The sequence below is a fragment of the Myotis daubentonii genome, chromosome 2 (genome assembly GCF_963259705.1).
Source record: "Myotis daubentonii chromosome 2, mMyoDau2.1, whole genome shotgun sequence".
NCBI classification, from domain to species: Eukaryota; Metazoa; Chordata; class Mammalia; order Chiroptera; family Vespertilionidae; genus Myotis; species Myotis daubentonii.
In genome coordinates this window covers 93,322,707-93,329,000 of record NC_081841.1, presented here as the reverse complement: position 1 = coordinate 93,329,000, position 6,294 = coordinate 93,322,707, and positions in this window count along the sequence as shown.

The following is a 6,294-nucleotide window of genomic DNA, read 5'->3' as shown; positions in this document are numbered from 1 at the left end:
GATCTCACCCCCAACTGCCCTCCCCTGACAGCCTGGTTGCTCCCAACTGCCCTCCCCTGCCGGCCTGATCTCGCCCCCAATGGCCCTCCCCTGCCAGCCTGGTTGCTCCCAACTGTCCTCCCCTGCCGGCCTGATCTCGCCCCCAATGGCCCTCCCCTGCCGGCCTGATCTCGCCCCCAACTGCCCTCCCCTGACAGCCTGATTGCTCCCAACTGTGCTCCCCTGCTGGCCTGATCTTGCCCCCAACTGCCCTCCCCTGCCGGCCTGATCACCCCTAACTGCCTCTGCCTCAGCACCTACCATCATGGCTTTGTCTAGAAGGAAGTTGGATGTCTGGTCGACCCAGCCTAATTAGCATATTACCCTTTTATTAGTATAGATACTGAATAAAAGTTATGTGAGTTAGGTGTTTCTCAAAGGCATTGTGATGCAGCATAGGCCACTATTGACCTTTCAAAGAGGCATGATGATGTCATGTTTTCCACCCATAAATTTAATGCCTCTTCCATCTTAGCTAAGCACTTACCATGCACTATGGTTGAAACTTTTGCATTTTGAGGCTTAACAGCAAAACTAGCATGACTTTCTTTATCCTTCTTCACAATTTCACAAAAGATTTGTTCTTACTGTAGATCTTAGCAACTGTAGCACACATTTTTTTTTTCTTTCCTTATTAAGTTGAGAACTTTCACCTTTTCATTGAAAGAAAATACTTTATGGTTTCTCTTTGGTGTATCCAAATTACCAGCATCACCACTCTTACACTTGGGGGCCATTACTAAGTAAAATAAGGGTCACTTGACCCAATGATCCCACTTCTAGGAATATATCCTAAGAAACCCAAAATACCAATCAGAAAGAATGTATGCACCCCTATGTTCATAACAGCACAATTTACAATAGCTAAGATCTAGAAACAGCTCAAGTGCCCATCAGCAGATGAGTGGATGAAAAAGCTGTGGTACATTTACACCATGGAATACTATGCAGCTGTAAAAAAGAAGAATCTCCTATTCTTTGACACAGCATGGAGGGACCTGGAAAACATCCTGCCGAATGAAATAAGTCAGTCAGAGAAAGACAAGTATCACATAATCTAGTAATCTAAGTAGCAAAATAAACTGATGTGTTATCTAAGTAGCAAAATAAACTGATGAATGGAGTGGATCCAGAGACATGGAAGCATGGAATAGAGTGTGGAATCTCAGAGGGAAGGTGGGGGAGTGTGGATGGGTGGGAGGAAAAATAAATAAATAAAAAATAAAACAAGGATCACTTGAATACAATCACTGAAATATCAGGACAGTTGATCTGATTACTGAGAGAGATGCCTACTAAGTGACGAACAAGGGATGCCTTGGTCACAGGGTGAATAGGTGGACAAAGGGATGATTCATGCCCTGGACGTGATGGAGTGGGACGGTGTGCGATCTCATCATGTTACTCAGAACGGTGCACAATTGAAAACTTCTAATTTATTAATTTCTGGAATTTTCCATTTAATACTTTTGGACCAAGGTTGACCGAGGGGTAACTGAAACCACAGAAAGCAAAACCACTGTACTATCAAAAATAAACAGCTGTTAGCTAGAGAGTGGCACACAGGGGTAGCCCTGGGTGGCTTCTCATGGTGGGACTCACAGGCTTCGTCTGGGAGGCTGTGGGGCTTCAGGCTCGGAGAACGTGGGTCTCAGAAAGCACTACTCGGGTGGAGGTCACAACAGTGGAGGAGGCATCCTTCGTCGGCCTCAATATTCCAAGAAAATGCTGGAGAGGGGCCGAGGCACTAATGGCAGTGGGAGAGGGTCAAGGTATTCGGTGGGCTTGGAGGCAAAATTGACCATTTGGTGAAACTTAAATGAGTTGAATGATAGAGAAGAGAAATGGAGGGTGAAGCTCTTACCAACTAGAATTATGGTTTTTGGTGATGATTAAAGGGGGAAAATGGAGGGTATATAGTAAGCACACAAAGTTAGCATAATTATTCCTCTTGTTATTACTGAGGTTTCTTTCTGGGGGGAAACCTGGCCATCCCCTCCTTTCCAAGATGGAAAAGCTGAGGCCCAAAGAGGCAAAGTCACTCCCCCAAGACCATGGGTGGGGCTGGGGAAGGGGGTGGGGATGATCAGCCGTGGGGTTGAAACCAGTACTGGGGAATCCTTGGGCCAGGAAGCCAATGACACTGGTTCAACAGCTTCATGTAGAAATAACTGTGCATCTTAGTTTTTAAAACCATGTTATGTGCTATTTAAATTAGCCTTAAAACCTTGTCTCCTGCAACAGGGGATATGGGCCCTTTTATGAGAGGCCAGTTGATGTCAGGGGCCAGACACCCAGTGTCTCAGAGGATGCAACTTGCTGACCTTGAGAGCCCAGGGCATTGATTGGCAGCAGCCCCATGTCAGGAGGACTTTTCTATCAGCTCCATGTCACCGTCCCTGCACCAGGAGCCACCCTGCTCGGCTAGGGGGCCAGATGGGGAACTGAGTGAGAGCAGGCAGGCACATGTGCCCACAGGAGCAAACTGGACCGTCCTCTCCATCTGGGTGCCCTCCGGAGGCTGGAGCTGTGTGAGGATGGGGGTGGGACTGTGTGTGGGGCTGGGGCTGGGGCTGGGGCTGGGGCTGGGGGTGCGATCGGTGGAGGGGGGGGGAGTGGGGAAGGATACAGGGATCTTTGCATACCAGGAGCAGCAGGTGAGTTGGTGGTCTTTCCCATGATTCTGGCCCAGCAAGGAGCCTCCTATATTGGAGGAAGAGCCAGCTAGGGACTGCCAGGCTCTGGTTGACAGGCAGTGTGCACCTTATGTCCTGCCTGCTGGCCCCCACCTCCCTGCATCCCACACACAGGCTCCCAGCCCTCAGCCTGCCAGAGCCACCCACACGGGCCCACGCTGACTGCAGGCGGCAGTCCCCAGGCCTAGCGCAGGCTGGCAGGAGAAGGGCTCTGACTCCCTCCAGCTCAGTACCCTCCAGCTGTCGCTTCCCCTCCATGCCCACCACTTGGCAGAGTGCAGCCCCCACCCCCACCCCGGTCTGGTCCAGCAGGCACAGCTTAAGTTTCCACAGAAACTCTGACTTTCCTGGGGTTTGGAAGGCCAGGCAAGGAGGGAGGTCGGGTGGTGTCTGCGGGCCGCAGCCCAACTGCTGCTGGAGCCCCTCTCCTGCCACAGCCGCTGGCAGGGATGGTGGCTGCCACTCAGGAGGCGTGGCAAATTCTGGAAGAAGAGGGCAGGGAACGCTAGAGTTGGTTCCTATTCCTCCACGTCCTGAAATCCAGAATAACAACAATCACACTTAAATGTCACTTTTAACTTTTCCAAGAACTTTCCAAATTTTATTTCACTGTACTCAGCCCTCATCATTTCCCTGTGAGACAAACAGGATAATTATTAGGACGAACCCCATTGGGCCAAGGGAGAAACAGCGCCCAGGGGGAGTGGGATGACTTAAAGCCCGAAGCCCAAAGCCCGAAGCCAGCCACGATGGCACAAGGTCCTCCCAGAGGTCACTCGAAAATGTCTTCACACTTTTCACAGCCTCCCTCTGCAGACAAGAATGTGGAGGGACCCCGTGGGGGAGCAGGTGGGGCAGCCTCCCCACGTCTGGACACCAGAACCTGCCCTCCCTTCTCCCACAGAATGAAGCCCCTCCCAGACTTGCTGAAACATGTGCTTTGTGATCAGCCCTGTGTCCCGGGCCGGTCTTTTTCTTTATCAACACGAAAACTCCTGCAGGAAAGGTGCTCTGTGCTTTGCTAGAGGGGTAACGGGAAGCTTCAAAGGGTAAAGGAAATGAGAAAAGATCGGGAAGTCTGAGGGCAGAAGAGGGAAAGGTGTGCAGCACGTGTGTGGCTGGACGCGGCGGTTTCTGGAGCTGCTCACGCACGCCCGCTCTTGGCAGTGTCCCCTGTGGGCTGATTGACTTGACCACAGTCGGGCTTGAGAAGAGAATGCCTCCAAGGGTAACCCGGCTGTGTTCACCCTACATTCACAGGACCCCAGTCCCCGGGGCCACGCCTCGGCCTCCGTGCCGGCCCAGCGATGAGGCTGAACCCTCGTCTTAAACATTTCCAGACCAGGAGATGCCTTCACGGTCTCCTCCTGGGTCTCCAGGCTCTGGTGGTTTTGATGCGCTTCCTTACGTCTACCCTCAATCATTCCTGCTGCATTTTTTTTAAAGACCTCTTCTTCTGTTCTCTGTGAAGGAGAGCGGGCATGGTGCCAACAGGCAGGAAATGAAATCACGCTGCTGGCCATTTCCCCCTCTTCTTCCCTCGCCTGTCCTCCCTCCTCCTCCCGTCGCCCCGCTGCCCCCCACCCCCACCCCCCGGGCTGCTTGTCAGATGTTTCCGCTGTGATGAGCAAAGCCTGTGTGTACAGTGCCTTGATGTGTTGTAGATTTTTGCCGTAAGCCTTCAGGCTTCTCCTTGCAGCCCTGACAAGGGAAATCCCATAATGAAGGATTTCACGGAGCTCCACAGGCCGGGAGAGGCTTTTCTCGCCATCTGTCATTTTTCTTCAAGCCTTGACCTTTCTGTTCCCATGCAAGGCAGGGCCAGGAAGAGGCTTGGGCTAGGGAGCGAGTGTCTGGGTTGGGACCATGGACTGGGCAGGGAATGAACCAAAGCTAGGGGTCTGAGTGATTTTAAAATGGGGAGTTAGCACCTGGCTGGTGTGGCTCAGTGGCTGAGCGTCAACCTATGAACCAGGAGGTCACTGTTCAATTCCCGGGTTGTGGGCTCAATCCCCAGTGGGGGGCATGCAAGAGGCAGCTGATCGATGATTCTCTCACATCATGAATGTTTCTATCTCTTTCCCTCTCCTGTCCTCTCTGAAATCAATAAAAATATATTTTAAAAAATAAAATAGCCATAACCGGTTTGACTCAGTGGATAGAGCAGCCTGCGGACTGAAGGGTCCCGGGTTCGATTCCGGTCAAGGGCATGTACTTTGGTTGCGGGCACATCCCCAGTAGGGGGTGTGCAGGAGGCAGCTGATCGATGTTTCTCTCTCATCGATGTTTCTAACTCTCTATCTCTCTCCCTTCCTCTCTGAAAAAAATCAATAAAATATATTTAAAATAAAATAAAATAAAACAGGGAATTAAGGACGATGGTGCTCACCTCAGGGGATGTGGATGAGAGGCGGGGTGGCATGAAGAGTTTAACAAAAGGAGAGCCCCTCGGTTAGAAGGAGGGCCTGCAGGCCTGCAGGAGCAGAATAGCCTAGGAGCCCATGCCTAGCCATCGCTTGCCAGACACTTGGGAGTGCAATTGTTACCAAAGAAAGCTGAGGCTTTGGACCCCCCAAAATCTGGGTTTAAACACTGGCTCCCCCCCCCCCCCGCCCTTGCTTGCTATGACCTTGGGCCGATCGCTTAATCTCCTTAAGCCTCAGTTTCCTCATTTGGAAGTTGGGGCTGGTAACGCAGACTTCACAGGATTACTCTGCAGAGAGTACAGGGCCCTCTCTGGTGCTCAGCTCCGCTGCCGCTGCCCGCAGCTGCGCAGAATCCAGGGTGGCTGCCCGCACGCTCAGATGAGGAGAAAACCTCAGCACCACCTGGAAGATAACAGGAACCAGACGCCCTGCTTGGCCTCTCCTGCTGACCAGGCTCCCCGAAACTCTGAAAGGGGCCCTCACCCCAGGACAAACAGCCGATGGGAAAGCAAGCTCGAAGCTTTGAGGCCAGCGAAGGGCCATCTTCTGACCAACTTTCCCATGTCAGGTCTATTGGGAGACTGAAAAAAAAACCCGTCTCCAAGCTCCATAATCAAACACCCGCCCAGCTCGCCTCTGAAAGGGCAAAGCCCCTGAGATGCACAAGGATTGTAATTGTTTGAGATGTTGGTAACATTTCATCTTCCCAGGGACCTTGTTCATTTATCAGGGTTCTTAAAACCCTTTTGTTCATAAGCTCGTGGTGAGCACAGAAAACATTCTATCTAATATCAGAGCACAGCTGTTCCACAACAGGGAGACTTAGGGAGAAAGCCCTTAAAACAAGGACGGGGAAACCCCACCAGGGATACAAACATGGGAAAAGCAACCTTGCGGGGAGGGGGGCTAGAGAGAGGGCCTCTTGAGCAACAGCTGCCTAACGAGAATATGCTGTTTGGAGAAGTGTGAGAAACTGCATCGCCGCCGCATGGACAGTGGGCCGCCAAGCTCTCAGTAAACACTGTGACCAAAGCAGGCCCCAGAGCTGGGCTCCTCCTCTCTGTAGGGTTCCTGGCAATCACGCCGGAGGCCCTACCAGGGCCCCTAAAAAATGTTTGAAGTAGGTGTGGAGC